This window comes from Alligator sinensis, unplaced genomic scaffold (assembly GCF_000455745.1).
Source record: "Alligator sinensis unplaced genomic scaffold, ASM45574v1 scaffold978_1, whole genome shotgun sequence".
Taxonomy (NCBI): domain Eukaryota; kingdom Metazoa; phylum Chordata; order Crocodylia; family Alligatoridae; genus Alligator; species Alligator sinensis.
Window position 1 is genome coordinate 1,131,059 of NW_005842220.1, and position 20,084 is coordinate 1,151,142.

Consider the following 20,084-nt stretch of genomic DNA (forward strand, 5'->3'; position numbering starts at 1 on the left):
GGAGCCGTGCCCGGGGGCGGGGGGTGTGCTCGCGGAACCGCCTGGGGCGGGGCAGCTGCCTGCGCTGGTGCTGAGAGCGGGGCGCGCTGGCAGCTCACGGGGCAGATGTTCCGGGGCGACCCTTGTGTGGAGACTGAAATGCAAACAGGCACCGAGGGCTTGGATGTGCTCCTTGCGCCGTTTGTGCGGGCGGGGCCCCTGCGCCCGAGGGACAGAGCCGGGAGCCCCTGCCTCACGCTGTTTCATTCCGTCCCTCCCCGCCCCATTTGAAGCGCGGTATATTGCAGCGCACCCCTCTGCGGCTCTGCTTCGGCGGATGAGAGGTGACACTACTGCCATCGCACTGTGCGACCCCCACCAGCCACTGTGGAGCGGGAGGGGAACAGTGGCAAAAAAAACCCCTAAACCCCCTGCTCAGACCCAGTTCAGTCTCCCTATCAGTATCCACTCTCTGCCACTGTGACAGGAGGCTGGGCAGGGTGGACCTATGGTCTGACCCAGTTAATGGCAATTCTTGAGTCCTTATGACTTGTCCGTCCTATTTCCTTTGTTTTACTCCTCCGTTCATAGTTCCCCATTCCCTTCCGCCCATTCATTCCTCTCACATACCCTCCCGAAGTTCGCCACATACCACCAGAGGCGTATCCAAATTTTAAAAACGCAGCTCAGTACAATTTGTACTGGGTCTCGCCGTGGGAGCAGCCAGAGTGGGGAGGAGGAATAGTCAGAGCTGCTTGAGGGTAGAGTTCATTTGGACAGAAAATCCACTAGCTATTGATTTTCATTTTAAGAGGTTGAGGTTGTGCTTTCCCATCAGATAACAAGCTCATTTTTATACAGCCAGAGAGGTCAAAGACAGTGGGGTATATATAGTGGGCTCAGTTAAAACTGTGAAATAGTGACCACTGTGTTAATAACCTTTTGCAGATTAAGAAGCAAAAATGCAATAAGCACCTAAGATCTTGCCATTATACATGCAATCCTACCTTAGGGAGCTAGGGTATAAAATCCCTCTTTAATTATTATTTACTATTTGCAGTACAGTAGCAACTGAAAGCTCTAACCAGGGCCGAGTCATTTTGCAGGGAGCTGTACAAACATGTGGATTCATGAGTCCCTTGTCCCAAAGAATTTTCAGTACTCAGTTTCTCAGGAAAACATCCACATTCATTTTGTTTGTGATCCTTTTCTACAAAGCCCATTGTAATTTCCCTCATGAACCTGAGAGAAAGCTCAGCATTTCATTAAAGACGCTGAGCCAGATTACAACCAATCCTCTTTTTCATGTTCAAGGCACATCAGTTAAAACAACAAAATTCACAGTGGTAAAAACAAAATAGCGAGACAAATTAAATGCAAAAGCATTTCCTCTCTTTTGCCCCCTGTTCAGTTGTTGAGGCCCTGGAATAAGTGGAAAACCATTTTGAACTTGAGCCATAACATTTATAACTGTCATCTGATTCTAAGCTTCCCGCCTCACATCTTGTTGTACACTTCTGTTATGAGTCCTGCACTCTAAGAGTCTAAAAAATATTCTATTAAGACTTAAGAAGTAAGGAGGATGAGAAAGATGTAGCAATTTGTCTCAGCATCTTTAATGAAATCCTGACTTTACCTTCAAGGTCAATGCAGGAAAATCACAATTCTATTATAAAACTCTGAAGTTTCTTGTTACAGTTTGGCCAAAAGCCTGAATCAAAACCTGTGAAACATAAGATCCCATTACTTCCTAATAACAAAAATGTCTAAATACAAAGTGCCTTGACCACTCCACAGCTTTTAGAATTTCTTTCATTCCCATCCCTGCAGCTGCTGCTTGCCTAGCTGCAGCCCCCTTAGGAAATGTCTCCCAAATGCTACCACATCAGTCTTTGCCCAAGAGTTAATCCATGTTTCATAGTTAGTTTCATAGTTAGTTTGGTCAGAAGGGACCTGAGCAGATCGTCAAGTCCGACCCCCTGCCATGGCAGGAAAGAATGCTGGGGTGAAACGACCCCGGCTAGGTGATTATATAGCCTCCTTTTGAAGACCCCCAAGGTAGAAGCGAGCACCACTTACCTTGGAAGTTGGTTCCAGATCCTCCCCCACCCGCGACTATGAAGTAGTGCCTCCTGATGTCTAGCCTGAATCTACTCTCAGTCAACTTGTGGCCATTATTTTCCTAGTTACTCCTGGTAGCGCCCAAGGTAACAGGGACTCTCCCATTCCCCGCTGGTCTCCCCTGGTAAGATTATAGACAGCCACCAGATCCCCTCTCAGCCTTCTCTTGTGGAGGCTGAACAGGTTCATGTCCCATAGCCTCTCCTTGTAGGCCTGCCCCCCACCCCCGGCCATGCGAGCGGCTCCTTTGGACCCTCTCAATGCTGTCCACATCCCTCCTGAAGTGCTGTTAAGTAATTGGTTCATAATTAGGCGGGAGGCTGCCCTTCAAGGGCCCTGATGTCTAAGAGCCAGAAGTACACGCTCCTATGTCCCCTTATGTGTCCCATGCCTTGCAGATGTTGCTCACAGCTATGTTAAGCTCCAGCCTGAGGCCAGGCCCAACTTGCCACAGTACCGAGTCTCTTTCACTCTGCCCTGCTAGGGTCACACTCATACCACCTCCCTCTCAAAAAGGCCTCTTACTCTCCACTGGCTCCCACCTGGTCTCTTTCATCCCACCCTTCTTAGGCCTCACACATACTGCCCTTTCTCTCCTGGGGACCACATTCACCCTGCCCTCACCCAGAGGGTCCTCAGGCTTCACTCCCTGGCCAGCAAGCATGCAGCTTTTTGGCCATCTCCCACTACCCTCATCTGAGCAAGCACTGGGCGGCTCAGAAAATGTTGTGCTGACTTTGCCCCTGGTCTCATCAGCACAGGTGCTTTCAGGCTCAGGTGCTTCTCAAAGCTTACCTGGCCTTCACTACTCCCCTTCAGGGTCTTGCACCCTTAATGGGCTCAAGGTGTCCCCTATGGACATCCCTGGCCCCACTCCTCTCTCTCTGATGTTATCATGTAACCCACTGGGTGGTGGGGGCAGGGGTTATTAAGGCACCCCAACCTACCTTCCACCGGGATGGTCCTCGAACCTGGCATTTCCTGGCCCTGCCCCACCACAGGCAGGACCACTAGGCCTCGTTATCTCGGCAGGGGGCAGTTTTAGGTCATGCCCAGGACCAGGAGCCTCCAAGACATCTCCATAAGCTCCTGCCCTTACCTCCTAGTTGTTGCAGGAGCAGCAACAACCTTCCTTCCTCGGTGTCTGGCACCAAACTGCTACCTCCAGCTCTGCTGGCCTGGATCTAGACTGGCCACTCATCAGAGATGGGGCATCACCTGCTGCCAGCTCTTAAAGTGGCAGACACCAGATGTGCTCTGCCACCCATCTTCCCCCTTAAAATGGTTCCTGGGGGAGGCTTTCCCCTGCTGCTACGCAAGTAGGCTCCCACAGAGCTTGTAACAGCCCCAGAGTAGTGAGTACCCCACTGATGCTCCACCACACACCTTCCCCCTTAGAAACATGACCCTCGGGGTATCTCCTTGGTGCCTTCACTGCTGGCTGTTCTCCAGCCTGCTGCTGTCCAAGTCACGTGGTGAGCACCCCACCTGTGCTCTGCCACACAGACCATGGCCCATACAACAGCACACTCAATGATTTCAGCTCCAGCAACATAGTGACACAGCCAGGTACCCAAGGTACTCACAATTTCTGATTGCCACCATGGCACCAGCATGATAATGACCACATGGCAATCAACTGCAGCCTTCCCTCCCATAACAAGTAGACAGCCCAGGGACTTGCTCTGGTCATGCTGCCCTAGTTATGTCACTGTTCAGCTCTTTTAGATGTAGTATTAGGTTCTATCTGAACTCACTTGCTCTTCATAAATACACATACTGTTGCTGTGCTGGAATTAACAGCGACCACAGGTTGATCCCACTGCAGATCTCTGCCCAGCTCACAGTGAGTGCTGACCCCTTAACAGCCTTTGTGCTACTTTCAGCTTGCAACATTTGTGTACCTACAATCTCACAACCTTGGAAGGGAAGCCTGGTGGACACAAAGTTCTGATCTAACAGGCCCTTCCAGCGAGAGTAGCCTCCAATACCTTTGAATATGCATGCTATTGAAGGTATGCAGAAAAAGAATACAACTCTACCAGAGTATACATAAGCATAGCAGACTATACATAATGTAAGTAGGGTTATACTTGAAATGGAGGCTATGACCTTAAATATTTGTGGACTCAGTCCTCTGTATTAGGAGGAAATAACTCTCTATGTGGTGGAATTATCTCCTCATTATGCCTAGTCTTAGTACTGACACTCTTCTAAATAAAGCTGTAGAGGTTAGGATTCCTGTTTCTGTGATGGTTTTCTTTGGGTTTCACTAGTACAATGTTACATATCTCTTCTTTGCCTTATCTACTGTCCTTCACATGGAGATATAGGTAGGAATAACTTTTCCTTCCCTCACCTACTCATTATTGTCCAGTTGCTACTTTGTGAGCCAAAATGTATTTGTCTTACACTCTGTGCAGTTCCATCTATGTCTAACTGTATCTAGCTCTGTGTAGCTTCTGATTTAATTACCAAGAAGTGAACATATCAACTCTCAGAAAACCCTATCTTTTGACAAAGAATCTTTTCTTTACAATCTAGTTGTAAAGGAGAGTGGTTCCAGTCAACACACTCTTTGGTTAGGTTTCTAACGCTAGAGATTTCTGAGAAAATGCAATTGTTATTATTATTGCCTAGTTGGAGATCTAGTGTGCTACTGTGTTGGAAATGTGCACCGCTTATCACATTATGTGGCATAATCAACACACTGCAAGTCCTTTGCCATATTTGCTAACATCTGGAGTTACTGGCTTGGTTATGTATCTACTGACATACTGTCCAAGACAATCATAATCAACATTAAGGCTGGCTGGTTTGCTTGCTTGCTTTTTTTATACCAGGTTCTTTCTGGAGTTTGAGGCATTAATATGAACTTGTGTCTCTTCATGAGACATCCCTCAAAACATAAATAGAAAAGCTCCCCCAAAGAATAACAAAGGTGATAAGCAATACAGTCTACATTTGATAAGAAATTGCAGTTTTAGAAGTTTGCTTTGGCAGGAAAATAATTCTTAGGGATAAGTGAAAGCAAACTGAAAACTGACCAATTTTTCCTTTTTTTCCTGAACCCTAAATGTAACAATTAGGGGAAAATTCAGTTACATTTAACTGGATAGTACACCTGGAATAAATTTAAAGGAACACTTCTTCATGAAGTCTACTTATCTAAGTTCTAATACTGTTTCCATCACTGTGGTATATTTGCCTGTACAATTCAACAACACAAGAGGAGATAATTAAGACAAATTCTGTGGCTAGACTTTTAAAAGGGTCGGATAATTTCAAGACAGCTTACAATACTAGTAACAAGGCAAGATGAGAAAATAAGGCTAATCAAATCTCATGCTTCAATGCACTATTTCCCTGCAGGGTCAGGAGAAGATTTTTCCTTTATATGCAACATTGGACAATTAACTGTGTTCATTATTAGTAGGTAGAAGTACCTTACTCTTGTCACAACCCAAAGGGTGTGATTTTTGTTTTTGTGCGTGCTTTGGCACCACTGAATTATTTTCCCGCCAAATTGTAGCTTTCTTTGCAGTGTGCATTTCTTCTTTGCAGCGAAGAAATGCTCGGTGCAAAGAGTTCCCGCCATTTGTATTCTAATTCGAGCCCCATTATTGGCTTGCGTTAAATTATTCATATGTGGCGGCTAGTGATTGGCTTGCTAGCCGTATAAAAGGCTTGGGTGGTTTCTTCCCAAGTTGGAGAACTCCGAGGAGAACCCCCCGGAAGGGAGGACTCCATGAACACCAGGAGGAGGAGACTTCACGCTGTGTGAAGATCTCTAAGTGCTGCGGAACCTATTGGACCCAGCGCATTTAAAGCAGGCAACAGGGGTCTGATCAGCCTCTAGCCTCTCCCCGTCACCGAGCGCAAACCTCGACGTATCCCTCTCCCTGCGCGCAAAAAAAGGACCCACGGAGCCTAGCAAACTTCATGTGAGTGAATTGTGAGTGAACAAAAGGATCCACGGAGCCTCGACAACTCCGTGGGAGTGATCGAGTATTGTCAGAGTCCTCAAACGAGGATTTAAGTGGAGCTGTGCCTGGGAAACTGTCCAGCCTACACTGCGACCATCTTCGGTGTAAGTAAACAATCTTGAATCAACCATTACGCGTCCGTGCCTAATTCCAGCATGTCGCCTGTTCTCTCCGACCCAGCGAGCCCGGGCTGCTGGCCACAGCCCGCACGGCGCAAAAAAGGGCCCGGATCACTCCCCACCGCGCACACATGGCGACGAGGATGGGATCTGGAGACGGCCCGCACAACTCTAAAGCAAAAAAGAAATTTACTCCTGTTGGTTGCTGTACTAAGTATAGCAGATGGACTAGCAGGCCAGACAGACAGGAGATAAAGTCTTTTATGCCTGTTATACTAATATGCACTACCTTCCCTATTATGTCTAGTATTTTAGGAATAAATAATTGAATTCATTGAAACAATACTTACCCTGTGAACATTACTGCTTCTGTACATTCTTGCTAAGTGTTTGTCAGAAACTTTCCTATTTAAGACTGGTACACCATCCCAAAAATATTGATTAGACACAAAAATGGCAATGAATAAGATTTTGAAGGTGGCTTTACCTCCACTATTGCAAATATACATTCTCTTCTCTTTAGCTCAGTATAGACTCTGGGAATTCAATCCTTTCCTGTGGTGGCTCAAGCATGAACTCCTAGTCCCAAATACAATCAGTTTTTCTTAGCTGGAAGCTGAAATGACATGTGTATGGAATATTTTGCTTTAGAAATACTGTTCATTTTTTCTTAATTGCATGAACATATTGTTGTAGGTGTTCTGTCTGTATACTTGAATTTTATTTTCCTTCAATGTGTGCATCAGGGAGATGATATTAGTTACAATTGAAAATATTGTGTTATATCTTTTTGCAACACATATATTATCCATATGAATGTGGCAGCCCTTTATATTTTTTTCTTAGAAGGTAGAAGGATTATAGTAAAAGGACAGTCACTTGGAAACTCATATTTCAAAGAAAAAAATCAATTTCAGACCATTTCTCCAGCAATTTCTATATGCTAGAATTCAGACTGTACAATTTGAAAGTGCACATGTGAAAGCAATGGGAAACTTGAGAGGAAATTCTTCATTAATGATTTGGAGGATGGGACTGAATACACACTTAGCAAATTTGCAGATCACACAAATTTGGGTGGAGTTGCAGACATGCTGGTGGTAGGGCTAGGTTCCAGAAATGGTCTGAATCCATCAGCTGAAATCCAACAAGAGCAAGTGGAAGGTCCTGCACTTTGGACTGCACAATTGCATGGACAAATGCAGACTGGGGAAAGACTAGCTAAGATGTGCTACCACAGAGAAGGACCTGGGAGCTGCTAGGCCTGGGAGACCATAAGATGAATGTGAGCCATAAATATGTTCTTGTTGCCAAAAAGGCCAAGAGCATACTGGGTTGTATTAAGCAAAGTATCATTTGTAGATCAAGGGAAGTGATTTTCCTATTCTATTCAGCACTGGCGAGGCCTCAACCAGAGTACTATGTCCAGTTTTGGGCCCCTTACTTCAAGAAAGATGTGAACGAATTAGAAAGAGTTCAGCGTAGAGTGGCAGAAGTGATTAGAGGTTTGAGCAACATGAATTATGAGGGTAGGTTGATATAACTAAAGTTATTGAATCTGGAGAATCATAGAATCATAGAAGTAGGGTCGGAAGGGACCTTGTAGATCTTCAAGTCCGCCCCCCTGCCTGGGCAGGAGGAAAACTGGGCTCAAATGGCCCCAGCCAGGTAGGCATCGAGCTGCTTCTTAAAGCCCCCCAGGGTAGGAGCCAGCACCACTTCCCCTGGAAGTTGGTTCCAGATCCTAGCCACCCTAACACTGAAGTAGTTCTTACGGATGTCTAATCTAAACCTCCTCTCCAACAACTTGTGGCCGTTATTCCTTGTTATCCCGGGGGGCGCTAGGGGAAACAAGGTCTCCCCCAAACCCTTCTGGTCCCCCCTAGTGAGTTTATAGACGGTCACAAGGTCCACCCTCAGCCTTCTCTTGTGAAGGCTGAACAGGTTCAGGTCCCGTAGCCTCTCATTGTAGGGGCTGCCCTGCTGTCCCCGGATTATGTGGGTGGCCCTCCTCTGGACCCTCTCAATGTTGTCCACATCCCTCTTGAAGTGGGGTGCCCAGAACTGGGCAAGGGGGATTTGATAATGGTCTTAGACACCTGAAGGGTGGTTATATGTAGGATGGATATAAACCATTCTCACTGGCTATAGAAAACAAGACTAGAAACAAAGGTCTTACAGTGCCACAAAGACAATGTAGGTTGGATATTAGGAAGAATTTTCTGACTATGAGGGTAGTAAAGCATTGGAACAGGCCACGAAGAAACCTGTTTTGGAATTTCCGTCCTTGGATGTTTTTAAGAGAAGTTTAGACAGATAACATTAATTATTTTCTGTGGCTCAACTCCTCTTCTCTGTGGACAGCCTATTTATATTCTCAGCTCTTAAGCCACAGTATGTAAAGTCGAAACTCACTCTCCTCTTGCAGTTTGACTTAATTGACAAAATCTGAGAAAACATGAAATGACACAGTATAAATTTAATCTCAAGTTTTCTCCCTGCATGTGGACGCTCCAAGGGTTCGTAGGACTGCTCCTAGATTCTAAGGTAGATATATACATAATATAGGATGAAGAAGTGAGTTTGGATCAAAAAGAAATGAGGCCTGGGTTCTCTTTTAGCGTTTGATTCACTTTTCCCCCATAACATATGTAGTCATTTACAATACTGCAGAGTGAGTACAAAGCAAGAACATTACCAGATTAGAATGCTAGTGCTTTATACCAAATTTGCACTGATGTAAATAGCTTCATAATGACCAGACCAATGATATTAAACTTGCTGATATGGAAGTAGTGAATTATTTTGTCTGGGGCAGCTGTCCCAAGAAAGCTTTGTCTCCTGCCCACACATTTCATGCCAGAGGCAGACAATTTCATTGTTCCAAAGAAAGTGCTGCCATGAGCTGTCCAAGTTATCAGAGAAGCTTTCTTTTCTATTTTTTGCTGTTTTTCATTTTGCATCTTTTTACATTTTGCATCTCTCTAATATTAGAATTTGAGAAGACTATATTTAATTGGTCACCCCAAAAAGTGCATTTTAGCAAGCCTATTCTTACAGATATTGCCCTGTGCTCTTTCATCACCACAGCTTGTAAAGTCCCTTGTTTTATACCATTTTACCTAGATGGCAGTGACCCAGATCCTCATCTGTGGCCAAAGAATACGCAGCACAAATCAGAGGGGGGAACTAATGTAACTTATAGCTGCTATTGCAGTATCCCAATTGCTTTCCAGCTGTGTGGTGTCATAATTTGTCATACATTTTGAGGCCCATTTGAGCCTTCATCAGGTGGAAATTTTCGTATGCAAGCTCAGTGATACTCAGATATGAAAGTAATAATTCTCAACAGTTTTGCAGCAACACCTCATCAATCTAGATAAATAAGAGCTTAAAGTCAGTAAAAAAATAAATACAAATGCTTCTTTGCACTAAGATTCCCATCACATTGCTAGATTGATGTAATTTATGCTCACTGGAAGGCCCCTTTGCACTGCCAGAGGGCTGTATAGGGGCCTTAGTGTAAATAAGAATCAGTCCCAAGAAATCTTTTTTCATATGCAAAAAATCAGAGTACAAAGGCAAAAAAATTAATTAAAAACTTCATATAAACTCGGGGGATTTAAATCATTTGTGGATCTCAGCATGTTAGAAAAGCTGCACTGTGGTGGCCTACATGAATGGGATCTGCTCACTCCTTCATAGTAGAATGGTGTCCACACTACAGAACATACGATTACAAGCCAAAATAAATATAAGTTTAGTATTTCTAATGCTTCTTGGCAGAAAGCTACCATATTTACTCAAATCCAAGATGAGGTTCCCCCCACTTACTTTTGAGCACCAGCTCTAGTGCAGATGGCAGCTCAGCTATCTTAAGCCCTGGGCCTGGGACCAAAGCCAGAGCCACTGCCTGCCCCAAGCCAGGGTGGGTCATGCAGTGGAGGAGGCTCGTGGTGAGGGGAGCACAGGGAAGACTGCACAGTGAGGGTGGAGGGTACATTGTGGGGACCACACAGTGGAGAGCAGGGATGTGGGGGAGACCCATGCAACTTGGAGGGAGTGTAGGGGAAACTATACAGCCTGCCCCGCTTACCACCTGCATTCCTTCAGCCACTTGCCTTCCCCACTGCTTACCTTCAGCTCTGCCTGCAGCTCTGACTCGGCCAGGCACAGAGCTGCCAACACTGCTTCTGCTTGGCCAGGCTGGCCTGGAGCCACTGCCACTGACTGCCCCAGAGCCTCAGCAGAAGGAAAGCAGCTTGAGCTGCTTGTGACAGGGGGACCAGGGGATAGAGGGGCCAGTACCAGGACTGGTCAGGATAGTTCACAGAGAAGCAGGCACTGGCATAGTGCGGGGGGCAAGAAGCAGGGAGGCAGACATAGGCATGGGAATGCAAGAGGGCACATGGCATAGGGGCAGGCACTGAGGGGGGCAAGTGGCAGTGGGAGTAAGTGGTAGCAGGGCAGACACAGGCACAATGGAGGGTCAGGAAGGCAAACATTGGGAGGGGGCAAATGGCTGGGGGACAGGCACCAGGGGGGTAGTGTCATGTACTGAGGCATAGGCAGTCTGACCAGTGATTAATACAGGTGTGCGAAATTCGATGGGATACAGGTGGGTATTCGATTTGGATTCGGCCCAAATCAGGGACAGTGATTCCATTCGTTGATTCAGATCACTGTGCTGATTAGATTTGGCCAAATCCTAATCTGAAGATTCGATGCTGATTTGGAGAATCAGCGATTCGGCCATAGACATAGCTTTAAATGTTTTTTCTACATACCTCAAGGTCCAGGCTCATGAATGCTGCATGAACACAGCCCATGAATGCTACAACGGTGGGGCTGATGGAGAGTCCCACAGGAGTGCAGGCCCTCCCCCCATGTGCTCAGCAGCAGACCTGGAAGTGGACCAGAAGTACTTGGCAACTGGTGCCCCGCCAGACCCAGGAGGCATCAGTCGCCAAGCCAGCGGGTGGAGGGGGGCGGTACCCTGCGTGCTCCACAGAGGACCTCCGCCCCTCCTGTGGGACACTCCATCTGCCCCAGCATCTCAGCATTCACAAGCTGCCTGGTACCTTGAGGTATGTAGAAAAAACATTTAAAGCTCTGTCTACGTCCAAATCATCGAATGTCTCTGAATTGATCTGGAGGGTTCCAATTCAATTTGGAGAGATTAAAGGGTCTCCTGATGCAATTTGGATTCAGAGATTCAGCTGCCAAATTGAGCCAAATCAAAACAGTGACCGAAGCTTCACACAGCCCTAGTGATCAGCACCAGCCAATAGCCAAAGGTCCAAAGTGTAGCCAGGGTCAAGGCATCTAAATGAGAGCCAAAACACCAGGCAGAGCAAGTTCAAGAAGCCAGCTGGGTTGGATATCTATGAAAACCAAGGGGGATGTAGCCCCTTGCCACTGCTTTCACTGCCACAGCAAGATGGGAGGGAGGCAGGGGGGCGGGAGATGACAAATTTAAGACAACCCTCTAATAATTACTTTCTATACATGTAAAATTTTAACACATTTATAATTTTCTATGTATAGAATCTAATTATTGGCAGAGGGGGTTGTCTTAAATTCAAAGTCATCTTGGATTTGGGTGAATACCAAATCAAACTGCAGTCAATATATTACATAGTGCTGCACAATATTAGTATCCTTAGGACCGTCTTCTCTAGGACGTGAATATCTTTGTCTGAAAAAGATGGAATATTTCCCAACTTCCTTGACCAGCTGCAAATCTTCTAGAGTCAAAGGATATAATTTTCAGTGCCTGTAGATCTTTGGGATGCCAGTGAAATTCTGAATGTTCACTAAAGTCTTGTAGAAAGTGATGATCTTCAGTAGCAAGCATTGCTACCTGTTCCCTGCTGTCTGCCATGGCAAATTCATTTAAACGCAACCACAAGCAATCCGGTAAGGATGGCAGTAGTGTCAGAGGAGATTTTTCTGCCTAAACAAGAGAAAAAAGAAGAAAAACAGGGGAGACAAAATATGATGCAATCTTGTTAGAGTTGGAGAAAAAAAGAGAAAAAGAAAAGACTGAGAAGCATCTAACTATTTGACTTTTACATCCTTTAAAATGCTCACTTTAGCTAAAATCGTTATTTTCATTGTTAATAAATAATATAATTATAAAGCTACAATTAAAATAACAACATCTTTCCCTTATTTTTAGTCATAATGCATACATGTTAGCTCCCCCCCCCCCCCCCCCCTGCCCTTCCCCCTTTTTTTGTTACATGTTAGCCCCCCCCCCCCCGCCTTCCTCTTTTCACACTTCTTTTTCTGGCTTCAGATTTTAGCAGACCTCTCCCTGGCATTAGCACATTTATGGTTTTTAAAAGTGCTGAATGCACCATAGTGCTTCTTTTCAACATTTTTCTTTAATTTAGTAAAAAGGTCAAATGGTTTGTGCTGTTTAAAGCACCGTGCTATTCTTTTACATTTTTTTTAAGAGTAAAAGTTAAAAGCTCCAGAGTCAGACAGGTACAACTTCTGGAAACCACAGCTGAGCTAGTGCCATCAAAGGCAGGCATTTTTTTTGTCAGAGGAGACTGCCAGTGGCTTTTAATAGTGCTTCATCTATGGTTATGGCAAGTATGATTTTCATTTCTCATTAAAGAAAAAAAATCTAGAGAATTAAACACATTTTCAGTAAAAGAAACCCTGGAAGAAGTAGCATCCTGGGTATAAAATTATTCAAAGCTATTATGCAAAATACTGGTAACTTCTTCAGCATTGTTATGAATTGGTGTTCAACCTCATAAATCCCAAAACACTTAATGAGCTGATGCTCACATTATATAAGGGCACAATTTAATTAATTACTAGGATACTGTAACCTCTTGCCGGAAGAGAGACTATAGATATTTAACAGTGCACCCCCATTTTACAAAATACTGTAAAGAAGGAAGTGAAGCAGTATGCTGAATTCCAAACTTAACTATAGATTGAATTTGAGAAGACTGTATTTAATTGGTCCCTGGTCATCCCGAAGAATGCATTTTAGCAATCCTGTTCTTCCAAATATTGCTCTGTGTTCTTTAATCACCGCAGCTAGTCAAATCCCTTGTTTTATACCACTTAGCTAGATGGCAGTGACCCAGATCCTCATCTGTGGCCAAATAACACACAGCATAGCTCTGTGGGTATCCCCACAGAAGGGGGATACCAGTGTAACTTATAGCTGCTATTGCAATATCCCAATTGCGCTCCAGCTGTGTGCTGTCATAATTTAGAACCATCTGAGAGTGACTGGGGTTTAGCAGGATACAGGGAAGTCCCTGCCATGTCCTCTTATCTACACGTAAACAGTGAGAAGAAAGCACTGCAGGAGCCTGTTACACCAGCTGTAAACCACAGTCCTTTGCAGGAGTGACCCTCCTGTGGCCATCAACACTGGCTTTTTGGCCCCTCAGAGCTGAAAAGCTTAGCATAGTGTGGCCCTAATACAGGAAGAGACCTGGGTCACCAACAACAAGAGCACACTCTTCCAAGCTGGCATTTAGTTTGTTGCTGCTTCTGAAGGAGATGTAACACCTACTCTATTTCTACCATTTCTTGAAGGATTTGGTGCTCCTTTGCGGTTTGCCATTCAACTGCTGATAATGTATGTAGTGTTGCCATTTGTGAAAGCTAACAGGCTCATGTCCCAGGATGGAAATAAAAGTGACAGTTGAACAGAGGCCCTGCAATTCTAAAACAGCAAATGTAGAAATCAGGCTTTAAAAAGCAAGCAGTTGAAGACATCTGCTATTTTAATAATTTAAAATACAAAATTTTAAAAGGTTAAGATTTGAGATTATTATTATTTTTCTCAACAAATGCTGATCTCCAGTATCTGCAGTGACCAAAGCAGAGATCCTGGAGATCTTGTCTGTGCCCTGTAGCAGTACAACTTCCATAGTGCCTCCTTTAAGCCCTCTTTAGCAAAGAGGAGATGTTACCTCACTGTGGAGGATCCAGCATAAATTAATGTTGGCAGAGTTGGAAAACTGCTTTTGTGTAACCATTGAAAGGAGACCATAGAGCTGGCAGTCCCTGCTCTGTATCCATTTGGTTGCCTAAATCAACAGCTGTTTGTTCTCTTCCAATCATAGAAACAGTAGAGAACATACGGCTCAGTACATGCATCTTTTATATTTTGTCCTTCTTCTCTTGTGACCTGTTTAAGAGAATGTGTCAAAAATCTCGCCTTTTAAATTTGTTTGGAGGAATTAACTGTTACCAGCCACACTAGTATCTGTTCCATTTTTAATTCTTAACCCAGTAGACAAATAGGATTCATGATTAACTTCTATCCTTTCAGTGAAGCAACTTTAAAATGACAACGTTTAAAATTCATTACAAATAATAAACCGAAGTCCAACTTACCTTTTACTATAATCTGTTTTTCCCTAAAAAAGTAAATGAAATACACACAACATATTTTTATAATTCAGTTACTATAAAATGCAAAATAACTATATTATTAGAGAAATAATGCACAGCAAGGTATGCATTCATTGGTATATATTTGGTACACTTCTACATTAATTAGTCTACTTGGGTGGTTATACTTACTCAGCCTTGTTCTTTACAATGCACAGGAGACACATTTCAATAGACCACTTAAACATGGACTGTTGTATCTTATTACTGAAGTAATATATTATGGAAGGAAAGAAGTAGAATTCAAATGAGACATACGACTTACTCTTTGCCTGGAAAATTAGTGAAAACACTGTGCTGTAAATATCCTGAGATAACCAGAGTTGGGAAACCCCTAAGTATGATGTTTCTCAAAGTTCTTTGAAGAGATTTTGAGTCAGGTTGTCCTTTCTGCTCCTAGGGGGAAGGGAATGGGAATTAAGTAAATTAATACTTAGATACCTCAGCTATTATCATTATAGAAAAACTAAGTAAGGAAAGAAGGATAGATGGGTAGATAGAATGGAAAATCTCTCCCCTCCTGACACTTCCTTTGAAGCTTCATGGAGAGAACTCTGCAGTACTCTGATAGTGATATGGGTAAGTGGGTGGCTGCTCTTAGTGTAATTGTCCCTTTTGACCCTATGTCTAGTGAAAGTAGATGGGCAACCAGGGGACTAGCCCCAGGCACTGACTTTTGGGGACAGAGGGAGCAAAAATAGTAGCCGCTGCCACCACTCTCCCAGTACTGTCAGCAGCCCAAGGTGCAGAACTACCCAGTTATACCTCATAGTTTCCTACAGATTCTTGATTTAGATTTAATGTTGCCTGATGGATTAACTCCTGCTAAGGTCCCTCCATGGGCTCTCTAGCCCCTCTTCTATGGCAGGGGTGTCAAGCGTAAGGCCTGTGGGCTAGATCCAGCCTGTAGAGCTGTATGATCCAGCCCATGGTTCTATAGTGACCCAGTATGCCACATGTGATGTGCAGGGCTGTCCTGGCATGCAGACTGGACCCAGTGCCACAGGCACTGTTTGCTGTATAGAGGGGTGGTGCAGGGCATGTGCTGTATGCAGTGCCTGCACTGGACCAACTGGGCATACTAGCTCTGGGGCTTGTCTGGATCAGGCTGTGCTGGATCCAGCACACGAGGTTGGTCCAGTGGGGCACCGCATGTAGCTGGACCATATGCAGCACCCATGGTGCTGGGTCCAGCATGCCACAGGCAGCACAAGCCCTGGGGCTTGCATGTGCTACAGGTGGCACCTAGGCTGGACCAGTGAGATGGATGCTGTATGTGGTCCAGCTGCACACAGCCCAGCTGTATACAGCATCCTGCCAGACCAACACTATGTTCTGGCTCTGGCAAAACCTAAACTGCCCCACAGACTGGCGTAGAGAGCCTCCAGTCCATAGGCTTGGATGAGGTTGACATCCCTCATCTATGGAAAACTGACAGCATTCATTATGTGGAGTTTCTTGATTTACTATGTCCCTTCCACAAGTATACATTCAGGAAGGAATGATTTAGTTCTGTTTTACAAACGTGATGATTGTTTTCCCATTTCCTTCCCCTGTACCACTATTCAGATGGTGTTGTCAGGGTTGAAACTTAGTTATGGCTAAGACTACAGAGTATGTTTCAAAAAGAGAAAGGATTACTTAAACCAGAACAGATTAATTAAAAATAATCCAAATTTACTCCCTCATTTAGGGTTTCCAATCCATTTTTTCTGAGCCTGTCTTTGAGATTATAAATTCTTTGGAGAAGAAGATTGTCTTTGTACTTTTGTGTCTTGTACTTTGTCAGTTTTTAACAAATAAGCAACAAAAATGACAATGACAGCAAAGCAATCCAAATTAGTATACACCAATATTTTACAAAGAAGCAAATAGCTTTAAATTTTCCAGTGATTTAAAAAAAAAAAAGACTGATACAAAAATACAGTGAAGCAAGCAAGCTGTGGCAATAGAGGTAAACATTTAAGTGACTCAAAACAAATTAGAAAAAGAGTATCTGTTTATGCAGAACTGAACTTGATGTGCTGATTATTAAACCTTAATATGTAATTATTTTGATGGTTTTATACTTTCTTACTTTAACATCACAGACAACAAAACTTACAGTACTATGTGCCCTATTTATCAAAAATGTGTGGATGAAATAGAAGATTCTTATTTTACATCTTCATATATTTTCTGTTTATCTCAAAGTGCAAATCACACATTCTGATTATAATCTTAAAATGATTTGCGATGTTCATTAAATTTGGGAACATAAAGATGATATTATTAACTGGGAGCACATGATTATTAATATGGACATGTTTAATTTAAATGGGAAAATGTGATCCTATGAGTTAAATACATCTTTTCAAAAGGGGACAAAGGCTCTCAGCATCCAATTAAGAGATTATCAATATAGCACATGACTAAATCCTTAATCTCTTATACTTATTTTCTATTAATATTTAAAATATTTTCAAAATGTTCCTTTCCAATTCATTAAACAACACAGATGTCTGTGACAGCCAAAGATCTCATCCCTCTGGATGCTAAGCACTTCTTGCTCTTTTCCAATTACTGTGGCCCTATACACAGGTTACATTTGTCACAATGTATACATACTCTTATCATGACAAAAAAGCCAGAGGCTACATGTTCATGCTGTTTGTAGCACTTAAAAAATGGCAAATCCATCACAAAAATGGTGGATCCACAAAAAGAGTTGCTGTTTCAAACTTGTCCATGACAATTTAATGTGCCTACAGGTCTCTCCAGGTCTTTCTGCCCCACAGTGCTGTGCTTCCTCTCTCCTCCTCCAAAGTGTGGGGGGGGAGGGGGAGAGACAGCAGCTGACTCTCTGATAACCTGCCCAGCAAACAAGCTGTCAGGGAGACCTGGCTAAGCAGCTCCATCAGCCATTGCCACCAATCAGCAATGGTGACAGGGTTGCAGTGGCAGCAGGGGCTGATCAGCCAGTTCTCACCACTTGATCAGCCCTTGCCACAGGTGCCACAGCAATGACAACTGATCGAGGTAGCTTGCTGGTGAGCCTTTCCTATTCACTGACAGATTCCCCTGGGATATGGTTTGAGGACTAGGGTGCAAGAAGCAGTGTTTTATTGCTCCCTGGCTGGACAGCCTGCCTTTATGAAGCTGTTGCACTCCAGCCAGGGGGATGTGCATGTGCAGAAACCCCTATAGTGATCTATTTTTGTAGCATTGCAAACTTTTTAGCTCTACAAAAACAAAGTGTTTCTAGTTTGACACTACTGTATTGCCAATTAAGTCAACAGGGTTCAAGTCAACCAGCCAGCAATTTATAGGATTAGATTACCACTGTTAAATGCAGACTTCTTTTCACTTTAGCTAGAGTTTAGATTTCTGAGAAGTGGGCCTTTCATTTCTAGTGGAAATGATTTTTATAAAACATATGGTTTGTTAGAGAATGAATGTGTTTTCTATTTCAAAAGGTACACACGTCTGCTTTTTTTTGTTTGATCTTAGCCATGGGAATAAAAAAATAGCACCCCTGAAGTTATACTTGTGAAAGTGAGGGTAGGATTGATCCTCTGAATAGTCAGATTAATTCCAAAAATATATGGAATTTAAAAAAAATAAGTGAGCCATGAGTTTTGCTGCAGAGCTAAACATAATATAAGCATTAAGCAAATTAAGCAAATATACATGAAAACAAACTGTGCATGTATGTAATATATAATATATAATAAGATTCACCATGTATGTAATATAAAACGCACAATGTATTTCACAACTATTATGTTCATTTTTTTAAAGTAATGTGTTAGTAATTTTCAGTATATTTTTATAGTAGTCATGGGAAAATATAGAGACTGTCGGGTCATCAAAAAATACCTTTTAATTCTCATCAGTGGTATCCTAGCATACCCTAATAGGAAAAGTATGTTTTCAAGGACATTCAAACCGTATGCTATTATTATGCACCTACCATACATCTCTTCCATAGCTGATTTTAGGCTGATTCTTACCACCAAGTCTATCATCCAAATATAATCCAAAATCTAACTATAATGGTATCTGAAACAAAACTTTTGCATTTCACTATAACCAAATTAGAAAAAGGACACTTCATTCACACAAAGATATGGCCACTACCTTACTCCTTGTGCAAAACCATGTGCAAACATCACCATATCCTAACTATTATTATAAGCATATGGGGGATGAAAAGTTGTAACTAATTATATTACCATTTTGGATATATGGATATTCTATGATTCTGGAGGAGATTGGTCTGTTGTCAATTTGTTTTTCTGGTCAGTTAATTAATCTCACATGAGAGAGGTCTAGATATTGTTTGATAGACATAATAAATAGTCATGGAGTAATTGGCCATGATGATGATTTAAGTTAGCCATTCAAACAGCTAACCCCTTTTTGACATACACAGTTGTTTTTTGCATGCCACTGCCCCAACACACACTCCGTTATGGCTTGGCATGGACCTGCAGGCATGTGGCCATCAGTTCCCTCTCTGTTCTTGAAATCCCTCAGATCCTTTTTGCTGGGATCAGGTTTATTATATCCTTTACAAAATCCAGCCCCTTTTTAGCTCCTCAGGCCTAACACTCCTCTTCTGTTCAGAATCAAATCAAATCAAACAGCTCTCCTGTTGGTGCAGACAGTTACTATCTCGCTGGGTTAGGAGTCTTATAGCCCCCCTGAGGCCTTTGTGACAGCTCAGCCCAACTGCAGCCTCAATTAGCTTCTCCCAGCCGACCCTTTTCAATAATGTCCTTTCTCAGCCAGTAGCTATGCCCTCCTGGTATCTCTATTTTTAAAAGAGATCCTGTCCTCACACCTCAATCTGTGCCTGACTGACTGGGAGAGAGGAGAGCTTTATCCCACTATAGTTCATGTGGTTCCTGGTCTCTGACCGTAAAGGAATCAATAGTGTGGATTCTCCCAAATGAAACTATTCCCCCGAGACTACTTCCCTCCTTCCTAGCATCTGACTTTGCCATTCCCTAGGCGTCCATGTAATGTAAAACAACCATGTAACAGGTACGTGGATTATCCTTATTCCCCAGTACCCTTAAAAAATACCACTTTGCAATTCTGTTTCCACGAATCTGATGAATGTGCTTCTCTACTCCTTTTCACCTGGTGTAGTTGTTTACCCCTATGCAAAGAGGGTGTAAAAGTCCATCAGATTAAAAGACCAGGATTTCACATGAACTCTACCAGGAAGTATGTGCTGGATCTAATACAAAGTGGAGCACTTCAGGACATGCAAGGCCTAAGTTAAATTTCCCCTTCTGTCTGAAACAACATGGCACCATGGTCTAATGGTTAGGGCACTCATCAAGGGGAGGAGACTGGGTTGCAGCATTCCCTGTTCTTAGGACTGTTTAAAATAAAATGTTAAAGCTGAATTATTTCTTTACCTAGGAGAAATAAAACGAGCATTCATTTCTGT